The sequence below is a fragment of the Heptranchias perlo genome, chromosome 35 (assembly GCF_035084215.1).
Source record: "Heptranchias perlo isolate sHepPer1 chromosome 35, sHepPer1.hap1, whole genome shotgun sequence".
NCBI classification, from domain to species: domain Eukaryota; kingdom Metazoa; phylum Chordata; class Chondrichthyes; order Hexanchiformes; family Hexanchidae; genus Heptranchias; species Heptranchias perlo.
In genome coordinates, this window is record NC_090359.1 from 12,142,686 (window position 1) to 12,167,081 (window position 24,396).

At 45.9% G+C, this 24,396-nt stretch overlaps 1 long non-coding RNA gene and 1 pseudogene across 1 annotated transcript; one reads left to right on the forward strand and one right to left on the reverse strand.

Moving 5' to 3' along the window:
• The first annotated feature begins 428 nt into the window (after nucleotides 1–428).
• LOC137302057 (uncharacterized) lies at nucleotides 429–7,101 on the forward strand. The gene is made up of 3 exons (XR_010958409.1): nucleotides 429–1,006; nucleotides 1,105–1,295; nucleotides 7,018–7,101. It is a non-coding gene; the product is annotated as an uncharacterized lncRNA (long non-coding RNA).
• Nucleotides 7,102–19,905: 12,804 nt separating this feature from the next.
• LOC137302594 (U2 spliceosomal RNA) lies at nucleotides 19,906–20,077 on the reverse strand (annotated as a pseudogene).
• Between the last annotated feature and the right edge of the window lie 4,319 nt (nucleotides 20,078–24,396).

A 24,396-nucleotide genomic window follows, 5' to 3' on the forward strand; every position in this document is an offset into this window, starting at 1 on the left:
AGTCCGCCTGTTCCCACAGGTCCCAGTCGAGTTTCTTCATTCCTTTCCTTGGTTCAATCCGTCATTCACCGATTGGGTTTATGACCGGTCACCACCTCCTGTGATTTCCCCAATTGGCTGCCCCTCTTCTCAGAGATTCTCTCGCTCCACAGACCACCTGCACTCTGTCGGTTCCACCAATCCGGGAAGCTTCACCTGTGATTGGATGAACTCGGTGACCCGGGCCCGTCATGGCGGCCGAATCTCCCACAATGCAGAGCGGCAGAGAACAGGCCCCATCTGTGAGACAGGCCGCGCTGCACTCTGGGAGAATGTTCGCACATGCGCACATCACCCGCCGGATCAGCGGCCGCTTCCTGTTGTGTCGCGAGACAAACTTTCCGTTTTTTCGGTTGAGAACGAGCGGTTTTTATTGTGACGGAAACTGACGTCACTTTTCCTTTGAATCGCGCGGTTTGATTTAAATAAACGGCGCACATGCGCAGTGTGGCGCGTCCCTCTTAAAGGGCCCTGGACCGGCCGAGAGTCCCCGAGCCCGGGGACAGGACCGAGAGACGGGCAATGGGATTAGAGCGGAGGGCGGCCCCGGGGAGGGGGAACTTGCATTTCTCCAGCGCCTGTCACATCCTCAGGACGCCCCAAAGCCTCGCAGCCAATGGGGGGCTTTGGAAATGAGGTCACTGTTGTCATGTGGGCAGCCATTTTGTGCAGAGCAAGATCCCACAAACAGCAATGTGATAAATGACCAGATAATCTGTTTATAGGTGTTGGTTGAGGATTAAATATTGGCCAGGACACCGGGGAGAACTTCCCTGCTCTTCTTCGAATAGTGTCGTCGGATCTTTTACATCCACCTGAGGGGCCGGACTGGTTTAACGGCTCGTGCAACAGACGGCACCTCCGACAGTGTAGCATTCCCTCAGTACTGCACTGGAGTGTGAACCTGGATGTTGTGCTCGGGTCTCTGGAGGGGGAGCTTTAACCCACAACCTTTATGATTCTAGAGGTGAGAGAGTGCGACAAATGAGCCAAGGCCGACACCGAGTACTTCAGAAGGGTCGTTAATTCTTCCGTCCCGTAACACGATGTGACTTTCTTCCACAGGAGAATTCATGCCTGAACTTCCAGGAGTTTTGAGGAAAAACGCAACGGATTTGAACAATTTGCTGGAAAATACTTGAGGCTGACTGGAAACCTCTTTGGATGTTCACACGGCCGGGAGGCACCAAGACATTTCGATGAGACTGTGAAGGATGTCAAGTGAAATCAGACACATGGCGAGCAACGGTGTGAAGGTAATTGGGGGATCCCCGGGGTAATGCCCAGTCTGTTCAGGTGGGCCATTTAAAAGGAAATGGAACAGTGCGGGGAGAAAGTTGTCTGGGGACCGGAAACAGAGGGTCCGGGTTAATGGGAGTTGCTGAGATTGGAGAAGGGTTGGAAGTGGTTACCCCAGGGGTCAGTGCTGGGCCCACTTTTATTCTCCGTATTTATGGACTATTTGGAATTACATAGAATTTACAGCACAGAAACAGGCCATTCGGCTCAACTGGTCTGTGCCGGTGTTTATGCTCCACACGAGCCCCTCTCACACCTCTCTTCATCTGTCCCTATCTGTATATCCTTCTGTTCCTTTCTCTCTCATGTACTTATCGAGCTTCCCCTTAAAGGCATCTATGCTATTCACCTCAACTACTCCATGTGTTAGCAAGTTCCACATTCTAACCACTCCTTGTGTAAATAAGTTCCTCCTGAATTCCTTACTAGATTTATCAGTGACTATCTTCCATTCATGGCCCATAGTTCTGGTCTCCCCCACAAGTGGAAACATCTCTATGTCGACCCTATCAAACTCCCTCATAATTTTAAAGACCTCTATCAGGTCACCCCTCAGCCTTCTCTTTTCGAGAGAAAAGAGCCCCAGCCTGTTCAGTCTATCCTGATAGTTATAACCTCTCAGTTCTGGTATCATCCTTGTCAATTTTTTTTGCACCTTCTCCTGTGGCTCTACATCCTTTTTGTAACATGGAGACCAGAACTGTGCACAGTGCTCAGTGTGGTCTAACCAAGGTGCTAGACAAGTTCAACATAACTTCCCTGCTTTTCAATTCTATTCCTCTGGAAATGAATCCCAGTGCTTTGTTTGCTTTTTTATGGCCTTATGACCCTGAGTCACTGCATTTAATGATTTGTGTATCTGTACCCTGAGACCCCACTTTGCTCCTCCATCCCATTTAGACTCTTATTATCCAGGAAGTATGTGGCCTCCTTATTCTTCCTACTAAATTTGTACCACCTCACACTTATCTATATTGAAATTCATTTGCCAATTACATGCCCATTCTGCAAGTTTATTAATGTCTTCCTGTATTTTATCTCAGTCCTCTTCACTATTAACTATATCCCTCAATTTGGTGTTGTCTGCAAATTTTGAAATTGTTCTTCCGATTCCCAAGTCCAAACCGTTGATGCAAATGGTGAACAACAGTGTTCCCAGCACTGATCCCTGTGGAACACCACTTCCCACCTTTTGTCAGTCTGAGTGACTCTCATTAACCCCTGCTCTCTGTTTTCTGTTTTGTTATCAGCTTGCTATCCATTCTGCTACCTGTCCCCTGACTCCACAAGCTCTGACCTTGGTCATGAGTCTACTATGCGGTACCTCATCGAAGGCCTTTCAAGATCTTTCATCTTTTCTTCTTCAGATATTGATTCACTTCCCTTTTAAATTCTGCTTCCCTCATTGTTTCTGGTCGGACATTCCATTGTCCTAACAACCCTCGACATCAAAAAGAAAACCAAACTCTCTTACTTTGATGCCCTCCAGTTACCGACTCACGAACTGGGATGTGGGCGTCGCTGGCAAGGCCAGCATTTATTGCCGTTCCCAGTTGCCCTTGAGAGGGTGGTGGTGTGCCACCTGTCTTGAACAATTGAGTGACTTGCTAGGCCATTTCAGAGGGCAATTAAGAATCAGCCACATTGCTGTCGGTCTGGAGTCACATTTCGGCCAGACCGGGTAAGGACGGCAGGTTTCCTTCCCGAAAGGACATCAGTGAACCAGATGGGTTTTTACGACAATCCGGTAGTTTCATGGCCACCATCACTGATACTAGGTTTTTTTTAAATTCCAGATTTTATTTAATTAATTGAATTTAAATTTCCCAGCTGCCGTGGATTTGATCTCATGACTCCGGAATATTAGTCCGAGCCTCTAGGATTACTAGTCCAGTAACATAACCACTGTGCTCCCGTACCCGTACTAGTGGAAATAGTTTTCCCTCATTTACTTTATCAAAACCCCCTCATAATTTTGATCCCCACTCTCTGATCTTATTTGAACTTCTCTGCTGTCATGAAAAGTTATGTCAAGACTCTCATCCTTGGGATCATCTTAGTGAATCTCTTCTGCCCCTCTCCATGGCCGCGACATTCTTACTGAAGTAATGCACCAAAAACTGGACACAATATTCTGACTGTGGCCTGACCCATGATTTGTCCAGGTGTAGCATTAACTCTTTCCTTTTATAATCTATGCCCCTATTTATAAATCCTAGGATCCCATGGGGGTTTTTGCAAAACAGCTTTATCAACTTGTCCTCCCACTTTTTTAAAGATTTGTGTATCTGAATCCCTAAATCTCTCTGCTCCTCTACTCCTTTTACAGTTTTACAGTATAGTGTCTATTTCCTCTCCTTATTCTTCTCACCTCACATCTCTCCCCATTAAATTCCATCTCACATCTACCTGCCCAAACTGCTCACCTGTCTGCCTCCTCCTGAAGTTGTTGACAATCCTCTTCATGGTTAATCTCACTCCTTATCTTTGTGGCAGCTGCAAATTTTGATATTGTGCCCCTTACACCCAGGTCCAGATCATTTCTATCCACAGATATTGAGAAAAGCAATGGTGCCAACACTGACCCCGGGGATCGCCACTGTTTAAATCCTTCCAGTGCAAGAAACATCTGTTAACCACAACTCTCAGTTTTCTGTCCTTTTATCCATGCAATCTCTCATTTCTCTCCAACTTCTCACATTTCTATCCCTTCGTTCTCATGCACAAACAGGCTCTCTTCCCCTTTCCTCTCTCTCTTGCACACAGACTGTTTCTCTTTCCTGTCTCCAATATTCTCTCTTGCCCGTTCTCACAAACCCTTTCTCCCTCTCCATCTCCCTCCCACTCGACCTCTCAGACTCTCCTTCATCCAGATGCAGACTCTCCGAGACACACTCTCAGACTCTCCGAGACTCATTCCCTCTCTCACACAGACTCTCTGTGACTCACTCCCTCTCTCACACAGATTCTCCGAGACTCATTCCCTCTCTCACACTATTTTACCCACTTTTCAGAGAAACTTACAGAACAGAAGGAGGCCATTCATCGTGCCTTTGAAAGAGCTGTCCAATTTAGTCCCACACTCCAACTCTTTCCCCATAACCCTGCATATTAGTCCTCTTCAAGTATATGTCTAATTGCCCTTTCAAAATTCCCATGGAATCTGATTCCACCACCCTTTCAGGGAGTGCGTTTCAGATCTTAACAACTCTCTGTATGAAGAAAAACTTCTCCTCATTTCCTCTCTAGTTCTTTTGCCAATTATTTTAAATCTACGACCTCTGGTTACCGACCCGCTTGCCAGAGGAAACCGAGCAAGTAGGGAGAAACTATCAAAACCCCTCTTGATTTTGAACACCTCTATTAAATCTCCCCTTATCCCCGGCTCTAAGGAGAACAATCCCAGCTTCTCCAACCTCTCCACATAACTGATGTCCCTCATCCCTGGTACCATCCTGGTAAACCTCCTCTGTACCCTCTCCATGACCTTGACATCCTTCCGAAAGTGCGGTGCCCAGAGTTGTCCACAATACTCCAGCTGAGGCCTAACCAGTGATTTGTAAAGGTTCAGCATGACTTCCTCGTTTTTGTATTCAATGCCCCTATTTACAAAGCCAAGTTTCCCATACCCTTTCTTAACCATCTTATCAATTTGCCCTGCCACCTTCAAAGATTTGTGACTATGTACCCCAGGTCCCTCTGTTCTTGCACTCCCCTCAAAATAGTCCCATTTAGATTATACTGCCTGTCCGCTTTGTTCCTCCCAAAGTGCATCACTTCACACTTGTCCGTCTTAAATTGCATCTGCCCTGTGTCTGCCCATTTTACCAGTCTGTCTATGTCCTCCTGAAATCTGCTACTATCCTCCTCACTATTTACTACGTTGCTAAGTCCTGTATCAGTCGCAAACTTTGAAACTGTGCTCCCGAAACCCAAATCCAGGTCATTTTGATATAACAAGAAAAGTAATGGTCCTAATACTGACCCCTGGGGGACCCCACTGCATACTTCTGTCCAGTCAGAAAAGCATTCGTTCACCACTGCTCTCTGCTTCCTTTCCCCTAGCCAATTACGTACCCAAGTTTCCACCAATTTTTTCCTTTAATCCCATGGGCTTCTGTTTTCCAAATAAGTCTGTTATGTGATTCTTTATCAAATGCTTTTTGCAAGTCCATATATACAACAGCGACTGCACTACCTCCATCGACCCTCTCTGTTACTTCATCGAAGAATTCAATCAGGTTAGTCAGATATGGTTTGCCTTTAAGAAATCCGTGCTGGCTGTTCCTTCTTAACCCATGCCTCTCCAAGTGAGAATTAATTTTGTCCTTGACAATGGTCTCTAGTAGTTTTCCCACCACTGATATTAGACTGACTGGCCCGTAGTTACCAGTTTTATCCCTCTCTCCTTTTTTGAACAGGGGTGTAACATTTCCAATCCTCCAGTCCTCTGGCACCACTCCCATATCCAAGGAGGATTGAAAGATTGTGGTCAGAGCTTCTGCTATCACCACCCTTGCTTCCCTCAGCAGCCTGGGATGCATCCCACCTGGACCGGGGGACTTGTTAACTTTGAGTGATGCCAACCTATTTCGAACCTCCTTTCTATCTATTTTGATCCTATCCAATATCTCTACTCCCTCCTCCTCTACTGCGACATTAACTTCATCCTCTTCTTTTGTGAAGACAGATGCAAAGTCCTCATTCAGTACCTCAGTCATGCCCTCTGCCTCCACAAGCAGATTTCCTATTTTATCCCTAACCGGCCCCACCATTCCTTTTATCCTTTTACTTTTTATATTTTTATAAAAGTTTTTGGGTTCCCATTTATGTTACTTGCTAATCTTTTCTCATATTCTCTCTTTGCCCTTCTTATATCCTTTTCAATTTCCCCCTGCACACTCTCCTGGTTGTGTACTGTATTCTGTACCTGACAGTGGTCATAAACCTTTTTCTGTTTTATTTTAAGCTCTATTTCCTTTGTCATCCAGGGAGCTCGAGCTTTGGATGCCATATCTTTGCTCCTTATGGGAAAATCCTTGGTTTATACCCGAACTATCTCCACCTTGAAGACCTGCCATTGCTCATTTACTGTTTGTTGGCCAATCTTTGTTTCCAGTCCACCTGTGCTCGATCCCTTCTCAAATCACTGAAATTGGCTCTCTTTCAGTTGGATATTTTCACCTTTGATTTTTCTTTGTCCCTTTCTGTAATTACTTTAAACCTAATTATATTATGATCACTATTACCCAGATGTTCTCTCACTGAAATACACTCCACTTGCCTTACATCATTCACTAAAACTCGATCCAGCACTGCTTCCTTCCTCGTTGGGCTAGAAATATACTAATTAAGAAAGTTCTCCTGTACAAATTTTTCAAATTCTTCACCCTCTCTCCCTTTCAATTACTATAATCCCCTGCGTCTGTCTTTAAGGGACCACATTACTCTGAGTCACCTTCTTTCTCTTAATATACTTGTAAAAACCTTTAGTGTTGTCCTTGATATCCCTCACAAACTGGAGTTGGCAGCTGATATTGTGACTGAATTTAATCCATGTAAAGAGCGGAAAGAAAAGAACAATTTAATGTTAAAGTAAATCAATCAAATGCCATTAATGACAAATATATTCAAATTAAATATAATCATCGTCTCAAAAATAGTCCTGTTGTATTCCAGTGACAGATTCTGGAATCTAATCAGCCGCGAGGAGATGTCGGACAGCTGCCCAGTGAGACTCGGCCTGTGATGGTTCCTCCCTTCCTCTGGGTAAGCACCTTGGCCAATATCGCCTTTAATGTAGTAAAACACCCTCAGGTGATTCACAGGCGTGATTATCAATCAGAATTTAACACCGAGCCACATAAGGAGGTATTAGGACAGGTGACCAAAAGCTTGACCAAAGAGATAGGCTTAAGGGACGTCTTAGAGGAGGAGAGAAAGAGAAGGAATTCCAGAGCTTAGGATCAATGCAGCTGAAGACACGGCCGCCAATGGTGGAACGATTAAAATCGTCGATGCGCGTGAGGCCAGAATTAGAGGAGCGTGGAGATCTTGGAGGGTTGTAGGGCTGGAGGAGGTCACAGAGATAGGCAGGGGCGAGGCCATGGAGAGATTTGAAAAGAAGGATGAGAATTTTAAAATCAAGGTGTTGCCGGACTGGGAACTAATGTAGGTCAGCGAGCACAGGGGTGATGGGGTGAACGGGACTTGGTGCGAGATAAAATACGGGAGTTTTGGACGAGCTGAAGTTTATGGAGGATGGAAGATGGGAGGCCAGCCAGGAGAGTATTGGAACAGTCAAGTCGAGAGATAACAAAGGCATGGATAAGGGTTTCAGCAGCAGATGAGCTGAGGCAGGTGTGGAGACGGGCGATGTTATGGAGGAGGAAGTGGGCGGACTTTGTGATGGAGCGGCTATATGGTCAGAAACTCATCTCAGGGTCAAATAGGACACCAAGGTTGTGAATGGTCTGGTTCAGCCTCAGACAGTGACCGGGGAGAGGGATGGAGTCGGTGACGAGGGAACGGTGTTTTTGGTGGGGACCAATTGAGCCAAGTGTTACTGTGGACGCTGCACGTGATCTGCTACAGAAAATGGATCAACTGATTTAGCAAATGAGATCACCTACAATTCAACATAATAAATGCCCTGAATCTCAATAAAATGAATAATCTGTGAATCAAAATAGCTGAGATAATCTTAAAGAATGGCTGACCTGCAGCATGAACACAGCTGTCTGTGGGCCTGTCTGTCTATCTACCTGTCTGTCTCCCTTTCTGTCTCCAACCTGCCTGTTTGCTTCACTTGCTCACTCACGGTCGGTCTGTCCCTTGACCTCTCTCACTATTCCTGTTTCCCCTGCTTTTGTGCCGCCCAGTCTCTGCATGCTGGTTTCTCTCACTTCCTCCTTGTCCCATTTCACTTGCTCCGCATCCCTCTCCCTTGCTCCCCATCTCCTATTCTCTCCCAACCGAGTTCTCATCTCTGCGTCCACCTTACTCTGTTTCCTTACCCCTCCCTCTCTCCATTCCTTCTCATCCCTCTCTGTCATCCCCATCAATCGCTCTTTACCCTCTCTCTTCCCTCCCACTCCGTCCCCATCCACTTTCTCTCTGTGCCTGACCCTGCTCTCCTTTTAATTTCTCGGACACATTTTCGACACAATCCCCGTGTTTTGCCCCGTCCCTAGATCTCTCTGTCTGCAGTCCATCCCTTTCTGGAGGAGGGCCAATTTCAGTGGGATGAGAACAGATCTGGCCCGGGTTAATTGGAATCATAGATTGGCAGGGAAAACTGTAATTGAACAGTGGGCGGCCTTTAAAGAGGAGATAATTCGGGTACAGACAAAGTACATTCCAATGAGGGAGAAAGGTAGGGCAACTAAAGCCAGAGCTCCCTGGATGACAACGGAGATAGAGAATAAGACGAAGCGGAAAAAAGTGGTGTATGGCAGGTATCAGGTTGATAAAACAAGTGAGAACCAGGCAGAATATAGAAAGTTCAGAGGGGAAGTGAAAAGGAAATAAGAGGAGCAAAGAGAGAGTATGAGAATAGACTAGCGACCAACATAAAAGGGAATCCAAAAGTCTTCTACAGATATGTTAACAGTAAACAGGTAAAACGAGGAGGGGTGGGGCTGATTATGGACCATAACGGAGATCTACTCATGGAGGCAGTGGGCATGGCTGAGGTATTAAATGAATACTTTGCATCTGTCTTTACCAAGGAAGAAGATGCTGCCAGAGTCTCGGTAAAGGAAGATATTGTTAAAATACTGGATGGGCTAAAAATTGATAAAGAAGAGGTACTAGAAAGGCTGGCTGTACTTAAAATAGATAAGTCAACTGGTCTGGATGGGATGCACCCGAGGATGCTGAGGGAAGTAAGGGGGGAAATTGCAGAGGTACTGGCCATAATCTTCCAAACAACCTTGGATACGGGAGTGGTGCCAGAGGATTGGAAAATTGCAAATGTTACACCCTTGTTCAAAAAAGAGTGTAAGGATAAACCCAGCAATAACAGGCCAGTCAGTTTAATCTCGGTGGTGGGGAAACTTCTGGAAACAATAATACTGGACAGAATTAACAGTCACTTCGACGAGTGTGGATTGATCAGAGAAAGCCAACACGGATTTGTTCAAGGCAAATCGTGTTTAACTAACCTAACAGAGAGGGTAGATGAGGGAAATGCGGTTTATTTTGTGTCTTTGGACTTTCAAAAGGCGTTTGATAAAGTGCCACATGGTAGGCTTGTCATCGAGGTTGTGGCCCATGGAATAAAGGGGGCAATAACAACATGGACACAGAATTGGCTAAGTGACAGGAAACAGAGAGTAGTGGTGACCGGTTGTTTTTCGGGCTGGAGGGAGGTGCATAGTGGTGTTCCCCAGGAGTTGGTTCTGGGACTACTGCTTTTCTTGATATATATTAAGGACTTGGACTCGGATGTACAGGGCACATTTTCAAATTTGCAGATGACACGAGACTTGGAAGGGTAGTGTACAGTGCAGAGGATAGTGATAGACTTCAAGAGGATATAGACAGGCTAGTGGCATGGGCGGAAACGTGGCAGATGAAATTTAACCCAGATAAATGTGAGGTGATACATTTCGGTAGCAACGAGGAGAGGCAATATAAACTAGAGGGCAAAATTCTAAAAGGGGTACAGGAAAAGAGAGATCTGGGGGTATTTGTGCACAAATCGTTGAAGCTGGCAGGGCAGGTTGAGAAAGCGGTTAAAAAAGCAGATGAGCCCTGGGCTTTATAAATAGAGGCTTAGAGTACAAAAGTAAGGAAGTCATGATGAACCTTTATAAAATACTGGTTCGACCACAACTGGAATATTGTGTCCAGTTCTGGGCACTGCACTTTAGTAAAGATGTGAAGGCCTCAGAGAGGGTGCAGAAGAGATTTACTAGAATGATTCCAGGGATGAAAGACTTTAATTATGTGGATAGACTGGAGAAACTGGGGTTGTTCTCTTTGGAACAGAGAAGGTTGAGAGGAGAGTTGATAGAGGTATTCAAAATCATAAAGGGTCCAGAGAGAAACTGTTCCCATTGGCTGAAGGGTCAAGAACCAGAGGGCATAGATTTAAGGTGATTGGCAAAAGAACCGAAGGTGATATGATGTGAAACTTTTTTACACAGCGAGTGGTTATGATCTGGAATGCGCTGCCTGAGGGGGTGGTGGAGGCAGATTCAATCATGGCCTTTAAAAGGGAACTGGATAAGTAGTTGAAAGTAAAAAATTTTCAGGGCTACGGGGATAGGGCGGGGGAATGGGACTAGCTGGATTGCTCTTGCACAGAGCTGACATGGACTGGATGGGCTGAATGGCCTCCTTCCATGCTGTAATCTTTCTATGACTCGAAGAGTAAACCGTATGACTCTGCCTAATCATATTTTGATTTTCTAGGTGCCCTGTTACTACGTCCTTAATGATAGATTCCAGCATTTTCCCTAACTATTGATGTCAAGCTAACTAGCCAAGAGTTCCCTCTTTTCTCTCTCACTCCTTTCTTAAATGGCGCGGTTACATTTGCTGCCTTGCAATCCACAGGGACCATTCTAGAATCTGGGGAATTCTGTAAGATCACAACCAATGCATCCACTATCTCTGCAGTCACCTCTTTTAAAACCCGAGGATGTCGGCCATCAGGTCCAGGGGGTTTCTCGGCTTTCAGTCCCATTAATTTCTCCAGTACTTTTTCTTTACTAATATTAATTACTTTAAGTTCCTCACTCTCATTAGGCCCTTGGTTCCCCACTGTTTCCGGTATGTTTTTTGTGTCATCTGCTGTGACGACAGATACAAAATATTTGTTTCACATCTCTGCCATTTCCTTAATCCCCATTATAATTTCTTCTGTCTCTGCCTCTAAGGGACCCACGATTACTTTCACTCATCTCTTCCTTTTCACATACTTGTGGAAGCTCTTACAATCTGTTTTTATATTTCTTGTTGGTTTACTGTCAGATTCAATTTTCTCCCTCTTTATGAATTTTTGGTCATCCTTTGCTGATTTCTAAAACTCTCCCAATCCTCAGGCTAACTACGCTTTTTGACTACATTGTAAGCCTCTGCTTTTCATCTAATATTATCCTTAAATTCTCTAATTAGCCACAATTGTACCACTTTTCCCGTGGAGTTTTATTCCTCAAGGGAATGTATATTAGTTGAGAATTATGAATCATTTCTTTAAATATTTGCCATTGTTTGTCTGCCGTTATATCTTTTAATCTAATTTCCCAATCTACCTCAGCCAACTCGCCCCTCAAACCTACATAATTGGCTTTGTTTGTTTCAGACCCTAGTTTCGGACTTAACCACATCACTCTCAAACTGAATATGAAATTCTATCGTATTATGTTCACTCTCCCCCAGAGGATCCATTACTATAAGTTTATTAATTAACCCTGTCTCATTACACAATACGAGATCTAAAATAGCCTGTTCCCTGGATGGTTCCTCTACCAATTAAGTACTTTTAAAGTCTAGTTGCTGCTTTACTGTCGGAAACACGGCAGTACATTGAACACAGTAAGGTCCCACAAACAGCAATGTGATAATGACCAGATCATCTGTTTTAGTGATGTTGGTTGAGGGATAAAAATTATAATTGAATTTAAAAGACCGGTCCAGCAGTAAGATACGGGTTTTCACCCACCTGCCATGTTTCTAAACCCGACCTTACCACTGGGGAAGATACCAAGCAAAGGCTGGGCCAGGGAGGCAGGGACTCTCCACAGGTGGTGGGGGGAGATCAAGGGAGAATTGCCCAGGTTGCTCTTACACCCTCTTCTCGTGGCTGGATTCAGACCAGCAATGGTGGAGGTCGAAGACCCAGAGAAGGGGAGAAATGGCCTCAGATATAGAAATGACCGAGGCTCAGTGTTCATCACTGTGGAGTAGTTTACAATTCAGCAAATATATTGTCCACACGGAGAAAATTGTCCACCACAGCCAACTTATCAGGCGGGTAGAAGTGAACTCTTCGAGGAGTCGCGTTTCCCTTAAAAACTCTCCAGCCAAATGGTAATGTCCCTTTAAATTTACAATCCTGCCACACCAGTCATCGCCAGCTTGAATGTGTTGTGTCAGATCCTCTATCCAAGCAGTTTTCTGCTCCTGTCACTGTGACTCATTTCTGTTACACACCAGAGAGAGAGAGAGAGAGAATGTACTGCAAGTCTATTTATAAATCTCAGCCCATCTCCCCATCACTCACTGAAACATTGTTGGTGCAGAGGGGTGATTAAGCAACACATATTTCTCCCTGTACCTTTCTGCCAGCTGAAATGTGTCCATTATAATGAGAACAGGTGATGTGCCACATAAGTCCAGTGCCTGGCATGTGATCCTTGGCACATTTATACACAGAGGCACCCTCAGAAAAGGTGGCAAATACCATGGCACTATTTTGGATGGAGAGGGCCTGAGGCTTAATTGCGACAGGCCTTTCCCCACAATATATGTGTGAGTGACAGGAGACACAGACGGAGACACGGGAGAGACAGACGGGGAGAGAGAGACAGACAGACAGACATGGGAGAGACAGACGCAGATATTAAAACGTACCCTTGTTTTAGATGGAGTATGACTTAAAAGCAAAGTAATGCATTGTTTCATTGACTAGTAATGTGGTGAATAGTTACGAATAGACCCGAACTCATTCATAACACCTGCAAGAATAACTTGCAGTTATAGCTTTCCCTCCAGTGGCACATGTGGACTATCATGCAATGTGAAACAGGGTGATTTTAACTCTCCCTGATCGCAGGAGCAGTTAAAATGGAGCAGCTCCATTTCCTGCTCCATTCCCGTCAATCGGCCGTTTTAACGCCACTCATCTTGGCGTTTAACGAGTCTCCCGCCGGACTCCTCGATCACATCATAACCCCTGAAATTTAACCCACTTCTGAGCAGGGAGGCCACCCCACAGGGGGAACCTGTCGAGAAGCCTGCAAGACACACTGAGGTAAGTTTAAAAAATAAACTGACCTTTGAGTAAATAAGGAGAAATTGTTTCCACTGACAGGAGGGTTGATAACCAGAAAAAAACAGATTGAAGATAATTGACATCTAATCCAAATACATTGGGCCCGGTGTTACCAGGGCTGCGGATTCTCGGCGGGGGGGCTATCGGGCACGTGGGTAACGCGCCCGGTGAAATCAGTCAGCTCCCCGCGCGATCGTAGCATAAATGGATCCACTTACCTGGTCTTCCGGGATCCCCACTGCTGATCTGCCCGTCGGGCGGACTGCGCGTGCACAGTCAGATCCGTCAGCTGGAGGAGCTCTATTTAAAGGGGCAGTCCTCCACTGACACATGCTGCAACAAATAGAAAAAATTACAGCATGGAGCAGCCCAGGGGGAAGGCTGCTCCCAGTTTAATGATGCCTCAGTCCAGGTATCAATACATGGGGTGAGGTGAAGGGGGAGGACCGAGATCGTCCCCCCCCCCCCCGCCCCCCCGACGGGCGGGAGGAAGCGGCCTGCCTCTGCCACCAGGAAGGCCTGGCTCGAGGTGGCAGAGGAGGTCACCAGCACCACCAACATATCGCCCACCTGCATACAGTGCAGGAGGCGCTCCAATGACCTCAGTAGGTCAGCCAAAGTGAGTACACTTACTCATTCCCCTACACTCCATCTGCCACATCACTGCCCCCACCCCACACCTCCTTCTGCACTGCCAACACTACTCTGTCACATCACCCCTCATACCCACTCAAACCTCATCCTCATCTTACCTGCACCTACTCACCTCGCCAGTACTCATCCCGCCACTAGCACTCAACCCAATCCTCATACAATATCATGGCTCTATCTCATACTCACCCTCTCATGCATCTCTTTCACAGTCAGCCTCACTCAACCTGCCACTACCTGTGCTGCAGCCACAGGGCATGCATCACATATGTGCAGCAGGAAGCGTAAGGCAAACGTGTCGTGAGCATGAAGGGGATGCACAAGGGTGTTTGAGGGTTTGTCATGGTGTTTACCTGTATTTAATTTCTGAGCAACTCACATCACAGATTATATTGGCACCACTGCTGCCATGTCTTCGCGAATCTTGTCTGGTTTGTGCAATAATGCCCTTTCCTGAGGATCACTATGAAGACCCACAACTGATGCCACCCATTGTGTCACTGCAGAGTGGGTGTAGGTGTATTTGCAGGGCTCTTTTGTGCAGACGGCTGAGAGACGTCAGCGATGTCCCCGGTTGCACCCTGGAAGGATGCGGAGGAGAAGTTGTTGAGGGCAGTGGTGACTTTGACAGCGACAGGTAAGAAGATGGTGCTCGGGCCAGCCAGGAGCAGCTTGGCATGAAGGAGGCTGCAGATGTCCACGACTACATGTCGAGTGACTCTGAGCCTCCGTGTGCACTGCTGCTCAGAGAGGTCCAGGAAGCTGAGCCTCGGTCTGTGGACCCTGTGGCGAGGGTAGTGCCCTCTGCGACGCATCTCTCTCTGCGGTAGCCCTCCCTCCTGCTGTACAGGTGGACGTGTCACAGCGCACTGTTGTGGAGCTCCACGTGTCAGAGGTGGACGGTGAGGCTGGTGATGCTGTTCGCCCTCCGAGGAGGTCATGACTGCAGCTACGGCGGCCCCCATCCGGAAGATGTACATCTGAGGGGGTCCGCAAGGTAGGTACATATCTCTGGACCCCGGGGTAAGTGTGCAAGTTGGTGACTTTGGTTGTCAGGAGGAGGGTGGTGGAGGCCAAACTTTGTCCCAAGTGACTGAGTGGCCTCCTGCAATGGGTGAGGGTCTCCCCCACCCCCAACCTGTCAAATGGACCTTTGCTGCTGCCACAGGCTGACAGCTGCAACAGGTCCATTTGAACTGGGAGTGTTTCCCCCAGTGCGGGAAACAGTCCCAGTTTCCTTTAAAATCCCACCCCTCCTCACATAATCCCTGAATCAGGTCAGTTAATGACCTGAACAAGCAAAATAAATACGTTCAAGTGGCATCCCGCTGGCTATAATTGCCTGTGGGATTCCCACCAGCGGGGGCTGCGCGCGCACGCCGGCGCGTTAGTGGGGAACCCGGAAATGCGTGGTCCCACTCCGGGATTTCCCGATTTTCGGGGCCCCCCCGCCAGGAACGCACCCGATAGCGGGTGCTAAAATGCTGCCCATTATATACAAGATGGGTAAAAAGAGTTAAGATACAGATTAGCCATGATCTAAATGAATGGCAGAACAGAATTGCGGGAATGAATGATCTACTCCTGAGGGTGAGCGTGCAGTTCAATGGGCCCTTCCTCTCACTTGATTCAGTTCCATGGACCCTGACAGTCACTGGGGGACAGTTCCATGGACCCTGACAGTCACTGGGGTACAGTTCCATGGACCCTGACAGTCACTGGGGTACAGTTCCATGGACCCTGACAGTCACTGGGGTACAGTTCCATGGACCCTGACAGTCACTGGGGTACAGTCCCATGGGCGATGATTCTCACTGGGGTACAGTTCCATGGGCGATGATTCTCACTGGGTACATTTCCATGGGCACCTACTCTCACTGAGGTACAGTTCTGTACACTCTGACTCTCACTGGGGTACAGTTCTGTGCACTCTGGCTCTCACTGGGGTACAGTTCTATGGACCCTGACTCTCACTGGGGAACAGTTCTATGCACCCTGACTCTCACTGGGGAACAGTTCCATGCACCCTGACTCTCACTGGGGAACAGTTCCATGAGGACCTACTCTCTCAGTTCCATGGACATTGTCTGTCACTCGAATACTATTCTGTGGATCCTGACACACTCTGCGAACAGTTCCATGAACACTGACACTGGGATACAGTTTCACGGACACTGACACTCACTGGGATACAGTTCCATGGACACTGACTCTCACTGGGATACAGTTCCATGGACACTGACTCTCACTGGGATACAGTTCCATGGACACTGACTCTCACTGGGATACATTTCCACGGACACTGACACTCACTGGGATACTGTTCCACGGACACGGTCTCTCACTGGGATACTGTTCCACGGACGCTGTCACTAATAATGAAATACCATGGATGAATAAAGAGATAAGATCAGAATTGAAACTAAAGAAAAAGGCATACACTCAGCACCTGGACAATAAAGAAGAGGATGACAAAAGGGAATACGAAGAGGTTAGGAAATAAGTTTTAAAAACCTATTCGGAAGGCAAAGAGGAATTACAAAATTAAATTATCAAAAAATACTTTTTAAAAAGTAAAGTATTCTACAGACACATAAATAACAAAAGGAAGATCATGATAGGGGTCGGGCCACTAAGGGATGCACAAGGTAAACTCACAGGTAACGGCAGAAATGTGGAATCATTACTTTGCCTCAATATTGACACTAACAAGATGGATAAGACATTAGAAGCAGAAATCAAAAATGTTGTAAAGACATTTATGATAGAAAAGGGGAGATAATTGATAAACGAGTCAAACATAGAAAAGAATAGAAGGATATGCTGATAGGTTTAGATGAAGTACCTGAACTATCTCCTCCTTGAAGGCCTCCCTTTGCTCTTTAACTGTTTTACCTGTTAATCTTTGTTCCCATTCCATAAGGGCCAGATCCCTTTTCAACTCACTGAATTTAACCCTCTTCCGGTTAAGTATCTTCAACTTTCATTGTCCTTGTACTTTTCCATAATTACTCTAAACCTAATCATATTGTGATCACTGTTTCCAAAACACTCTCCCATTGAAACTTGCTCCACTTCATTCCCCAGAACTAGATCCAGCACTGCTTCCTTCCTCGTTAGGCTGGAAACATACTGATCAAGAACCTCAGACATTTACAAAAGCTGAAACTATCCCAGCAGCTCAATCCAATACAGCACCTCCAACTAACCCAGTAACTTAAGCTAAAACTGCACTTGCAGTAAATAGATTACCTCAAACTTAAGCTGCTGCCCTAAGTAATCCAGCACCTCAACATAATCTAATACCTCAAGCAAAAACAGCACCTCAGACCAGCCCAGAACCTCAAAATAACCTAATACTTCAAAATAATACAGCCTCCAAACTAATCCAATACCTCAAGCTAACCTAGCACCTCAAGTTAGTCCAGCACCTTAACCTAACCTAGCTCTTCAAGTAGTACAGTACCTCTAACTGGCCCAGCACCTCAAGCTAATACAGCACCTCAAGCTAATACCATGTATCTCTGAAACTGACCACAGCACCCTGAAACTGACTCTGGTACTGCAAACTGGGTTCAGGGACCATAACTGAGGCAGTGTTCAATGACTGACTATCCCATCTCCCCAAATGAGTCAGCATCCTAAAGCTGTCCACAATATGCCCCAAACCGATCACATCATCCGCAAAAAAAACACAATACCCAGAAACTGACCCAGCCCCCACACACTTACCTCACCATCCACACATTGATCAAACACCCAAAGCTAACGATCGCATCACACATTGGGCTTCTGCATCCTGTAAAATGATAACTGCACTGTCACAGCAAACCACAGCATCTGTAAACGGACCTTAAACAGTGCACATTACCCCAATACTGAGCAGAGAAACCCCAAACCACAACACCCACAAACTGACACAGAACAACAAACATAGACAACGATCTCTGATGTCTCAACACGCCCAGACTGATGCCAACACTGAGGGATTGTAGAAATCTCTGACGCTCAGCCTTCGGTGTCAGCCTCGTCATGTGGGTTCATTCTGGGTTCGAGATATGTTTCGTGCGTTGAATATTTTTAGGCTGATGAATCAGTGTAAGACTTTGGTTCAATCTTGGATTCTGGGCTTGTTTTCAGTTTCAACACAAATTTGGGTTCTTCGCTTTTCTTTATGTTTATAATTCATTTTACACGAGTTGGTCACTTTAGAATTGGGATTGGTTCAGGGTCCCAGTTCAGTTTTATATTCTGGGTTAGTTTGGTCAATTTGAGATTCTGTGTTGTTTTGAGTTTCTGGCTCAGTATCTGGTAGTAACATGCTGCACACAAACTGACCATAAGAGCTCCAATTAACTCAGGACCCTCAAGACTAACATTCTCCACACATCCAAAAACACCCAGCACTGCAAAATATTCCACAGGACCCCGGCAAAGACTGATACTCACAGACTGATCTCGATGATCCCTAACATTACATCATATCTCAAAAACAGCAGAAGAGCCTGAAACAAACGACAGAACTAACAAGTGAACCAGTGGAGTCAGCTCGGGTTCTGGGCCAGGTCGGGTTTCCAGGTCTGCTTGGTGTTTCGGGTCTGCTTTGGGTTTGCTGTATTTTAATATTCTGAGTCCGTTCAGGATAATGGATCAGTTTAGGGTTTAGATCAGCCTGTGATTCTGAGTTGGTTGCAGTTTTGCTTTGGTTCCGGGTTCCAGGTCAGTTTAGGATTCTGGAACAGTTTAACGTTCTTCCACTCTGAGAGGGAAATCCAGAGGACCGGAGCTCTTGGATTGACTCGAGTTCCTTTGGAACTGCAACAATTTAGGCTACGGAAAGTGTCAGTATGAGGGTCTGGGTCAGTTTATGTTTCGGTACAGGTTTAGGGTTTTATCTTCGATTTAGGGCTCTGGATCACTGGGTTTTGGCATGTTTAGGGTATCCAGTCATTTCAATTTACATATTAATTTGGGGCTTAATGTGAGTTTAGAATTGTGGGTTACTTTGTAGTTATGTTGAATGTAAGATTCTGGATCATTTTCAGGTTCTGACTCAGTATTTCGTTGATGGTCAGTTTAGGGTACCTGTCACTTTTGGGATTCTGGATCAGTTTCGGGTTCCAGGTCAGTTTAAGTTTCTGGGTCACTCGGGGTTCGTGAGCTGATTTAGGGTTTTGTGCAGCTTAGTGTTTTTGGTCTCTAAAGTACTTTGGATCAGAGGGTCTCAAGAAGGGCAGAGGGCTCTTGTTCACAGGGAGTTCTGTGTATGTTCAGGATTCCAGGGCACTTTTATGTTCCAGATCAAGTTGAGGTTGTTCAGAAGTTTGGGCATTCATGTTCAATTCAGTTTAGTTTGGGTTCAGGTAGGGTTTGTGTCTCTGGGTCATTTTACAGTTCCTGGTTTATTTGAGGTTTGTATGTGAGTTTAGGGTCTTCCAGTGTTGGGCACCGTGTTGTTTAGGTTTGAGGATCAGATTGAGAGTTGTTGCTTGTTTTGTTCAGAGTCATTGTTGGGTTCTGGTTAAGTTTAGGTTTGTGACTCGCTCTGGTTCTGCTTCAGTTTGGGGAAATGGTTCAGTGTCTGATTAAGGGTTAGTTTGGGGATTTAGGTCAAGTTATGTTTCAGTGTCAGTTTTGGATTGTAACATTGTGTGTTTGCCTTGTCGTGCAAGTGTCTACAGAAGATTGGGGTTCTGGGTCACTTTGTAATTCTGGTCAGTTTAGGTTTCAGGTTCAGTTTGGAAATCTTCAATATCATTTCCACCTCAATATTTATCTAGTTAATCTTCACAGCTTTAATTGAGGATTTATTCCACATTTTTTTTAAGTACAAAATATCAACTTTATTCTCAGTAATAATACATACAGAGACACTGGAAAAACCTGTTTTTCATTTTGAATATCTCCCCACAGGGAGGTGCACCGTTCCCAGAGACACTGCAATACTGGGTCAATGCGTGGAGTGGACGGAGCAAGCCCCTATTCCATCTCCCTGTTCCAAAAATCAAATTAATATACGGTCCCCAGATAAGGGACGTATCAGATATTAAACTGATAAGAACAGATTTTTTTTTCAAAAAATATACTTTATTCATAAAATTTGTAACACTACTTGCAATACAGTTGTCATCACATTTCAAACATACACAATACAGATTATACAATTTGCAAGATACATAAAGTACAGTTCAATTATGATTCCAACAATACAGTTACACATTGTTCATAATTACAGTTCATGACACTCTAGGGTGCCTTATTGCATTACAATCAATAAGCTTATTGATTACAGATTCATTGCAGTACATTACGATTCATTACATAAATTTGTATTTTACATTCTGCCCGAGGTGGGTTTTCCCTGATTGCAGCCCCTCGGTTTACAATTGCGGGAGAGCTCTAAACGATAGCCTTTCCCCACAGAGCCTTTGCGGCGGCCGCACCCAGCTTCAGTGCATCCCTGAGCACGTAGTCCTGGACCTTGGAATGTGGCAGTTGAAAAACACTCGGTCGAGGACAGCTCCTTGCACTGGAAGACCAGCAAGTTTCGGGCAGACCAAATGGCATCTTTCACCGAGTTGATGGTCTTCCGGCAGCAGTTGATATCTGTCTCGGAATGCTTCCCTGGGAATAGCCCATAAAGCACAGAATCATGTGTTACAGAACTGCTCCCTTGAGGGAGAAACTAGAACCAGGGGCCACAGTTTAAAAGTAAGGGGTCTCCCATTTAAGATGGAGATGAGGAGAATTTTTTCTCTGAGGGTCGTGAGTCTGTGGAACTCCCTTCCCCGGAGAGCAGTGGAGGCAGGGTCATTGAATATTTTTAAGGCTAAGTTGGATAGATTCCTGATTAACAAGGGAGTCAAAGGTTATCATAGGTAAATGGGAAACTACGGTTGAGATCACAATCAGATCAACCATGACCTTATCAAATGGCAGAGCAGGCTCGAGGGGCTGAATGGCCTACTCCTGCTCTTAATTTGTATGTATGAACCTGGACAGATACCACTGCATCTCTCTCCAGATCGTCTTTGCAAAGGGACATTCCAGGAGGAGATGGGTGACGGTCTTGTCTCCACCGCAGCTTCCTCGGGGACAGCGCACGTTGGCACTGAGAGGTCGGGAGTGCATGAAGGATCTGATGGGAAGGGCCCTTTTCACCACCAGCCAAACTACGTCTTGGTGCTTGTTTGAAAGCTCTGGCGATGAGGTATTCTGCCAAATGACTTTGGCAGAACACCTCATCGCTGCACAATGGGGAAATCCTTCCAATCGAACACTAAGGATTGTTAATGTTGTATCCACATCACGTACTTCTGTGCCCCAACAGTTTGTTGTGACACACAATCCATTTCTCTTGTTGTATTTTATACTATTACTGTGCGAGTTTCTGTTCTTATGGAGGTGTCTGTGGGTTCCCGTGGGCTGGATGTTGGTAATTTCAGCCTCTAATGCCTGTGTTTGGACACAGCCCACACTGACAGGAGGCAAATCTGTTCTACCTGCTACTTGTAAGGATCCCACATTAAACAGTCTGGGCAGCATCAATCCATTATTTACTGGGAATGGGCCCACTGCAAATATTGTGTTTAATTAATGATCTCACTCAGATAAGATCAGAGCAGGTGGAGTCAGGGGACAAAGAGCAGAATTAATAGCAAGCTGGGTACAAAACAGAAAACAGAGAGTAAGTGTTAAAGGTAGTTACTCAGACTGGCAAAAGGTCTGAGTGGTGAATCACAGGGATTGGTGCTGGGACCACTGTCTTCACCATTTATATCAACGATTTGGACTTGGGAATTGGAAGTATAATTTCAAAATTTGCGGACAACTCCAAACTGGGGGGTATAGTTAATACTGAGGAGGAGTGCGACACAATACAGGAAGATATAAATAAATTTGCACAATGGGTGTGTAACTGGCAAATGAATCTCAATATAGATAAGTGTGAGGTTTTAAATTATGATGGGAAGAATAAGTGGGCCACTGCTTCAATAATGGGGTAAAGGAGCAGAGGCGTCTCGGGGTACAGATACACAAATCACTAAAAGTAACGACACAGGTTAATAAGGCCATTAAAAAAGCAAACCAACACTGGGGTTCATTTCCAGAGGGATAGAATTGAAAAGCAGAGAAGTTATGTTAAACTTGTATGGAACCTTGGTTGGACCACACTTGGAGTACTGTGAACAGTTCTGGTCTCCATATTATAAAAAGAATATAGAGGCACTCTATAGAGTAGGTGAAAAAAAGATTTACGAGGATGATACCAAAACCGAGAGGTTATGCTTAACAGGAAAGATTGAACAGGCTGGGGCTCTTTTCTCCAGAAAAGAGAAGACTGAGAGGTGACCTGATGGAGATCTTTAAGGTTATGAGAGGGTTTGATAGAATTAATAATAATAGTAACAAAACTTCACTAATTTAATCTTCTAATATGCAGAGCATATCTTTGCTTAGTTCATGAATAATGAACCTAGGCCCTGTGAGTAAAATTGCAACTGACTGTCCACAAAGTTTAATGGAAACTGAGCAACTTGTGTTGATGTATCACCAGCCTGAAAATATAGGGCTCGATTTTAAAAGTAAAGAACGGGTGGGTTGGGGGTGGGGGTGCATTGAAAATTGCCACCATTTCAGACCTGCCTCCAACCCGCCCATTTCCCGTTTTCACAGGGGCGGGCGACCAACCCGCTCCCAGGGGGCGGGTCGGGCCTCATAACCTTTCAAGGAGGCTTCAGGCATCCATTTTTTACTAATTCCCGATTTCCACCCTGGGTGGCCAGGATTCCTGGGCCTTCTGTTTTACTCCTCGTGAAAGGAGGTGAGAAGGCCCGAGAGTAACAGGCAGGTGCCTGGAAAGGCACAGCTTGTGGGCCCTGAGGAGCAGGAGTGCTTCCCCCAGGCCCAACAAGCCTACCTGCACCGACACCCCTCCCCCGATCCCGGACCCCCTCCCCCGATCCTCCCCCTCCGACCCCCGACATTCCCCTCAATGATTGCTGACCCCTGCAATGACCCCCGATCCCATCCCACATGACTAGCGACCCCCGTGCCCACCGATGCCCATCTATGCCCCGTGCTCACCCGTGCCCCCCATCCATGCAAACAAAGACTTACCTGAAGACGTCCTCTCCCTGGCTGGTTTCCCGTCCCACTGAGACGAGCCTGTCAATCAACCGGTCAGTCAGACGGGAAACAAAAAAAATAAAAGATGTCCTTCCGTCAAAATCTTAAGGATGTCACGGAAACCCGTACTAATGGGTTTCCTGACCTCAAATTGACCCCCACCCCTTTCCCGGCTCCGTTTTAAAATCACCCTCATTATCTCTGAACATCAACCATGGAGTGGAGTGAACAAATAGGTGGCAGCTGCAGTTGAAGGCAGAGAAATGGAATATATAGAGAGAGATGGGTAGTGAGAGGGAGGGATGTGGAGAGACAGAGAAATGGAACATACAGAGAGAGGGAGGGTGGATAAAGAAAGGGAGCAACTTAAACAGAGAGGGGTGGACGGCAGACAGAGAGATCCAGGAACGGGGCAAAATGAGGGGATTGTGTAGAAAACGGTTCTGCAAAATTGCAGAGAACAGAGCCAGGCACAGAGAGAAAGTGGATAGGGACAGAGTGGGAGGGAAGAGAGAGGGTAAAGAGCGATTGATGGGGATGATAGAGAGGGATGAAAAGGAAGTGAGAGAGTGAGGGGTAAGGAAACAGTGAGGTGGACTCAGAGGTGAGAACTCGGTTGGGAGAGAATGGGAGATGGGGAGCAAGGTAGGGAGGGGTGCGGATCGAGTGAAAGGGACAGGGAGGAAGAGAGATACACTAGTGTGCAAGGAGTTGGAGGCAAATAAGCAGGGCAGCAGGAATAGTGAGATAGGCAATGGGAGATAGAGAGGGATGAAGACAGATACAGACCGTGTCAGAGAGAGAGATAGAGACTCGAACGGGAAGGTGGGAGACAGAGAGACAGGCCCACGGACAGCTGTGTTCATGCTGCAGGTCAGCCATTCTTTAAGATGATCTCAGCTATTTAGATTCACAGATTATTCATTTAATGGAGATTTCTTACAGTAAAGAGAGAGCAGATCCCCAGTGACACCAGGACCAGAGTTTTATTAACACAGCACATGGAGATTTCTTACACAGTCCAACCCCTCACTGGCAAAGTCACACATTGTACAAAAGGGATCCAACAAACTCCTGAAATTTGTCACTTAGTTACAAAGAGGGTTATTCATATATCAGTGATAACGCCCTTTGTACAACTTGCTGTCTACTTGAGCCATGTTTATTTTTAAAAAAAATCTATGTCCCTGACCCCGTCTCCCCGTGTGTCCCTGACCCTGTCTCCCCGTGCGTCCCTGACCCTGTATTTGGCGTTTTCCCCTTTCACTGTCTCT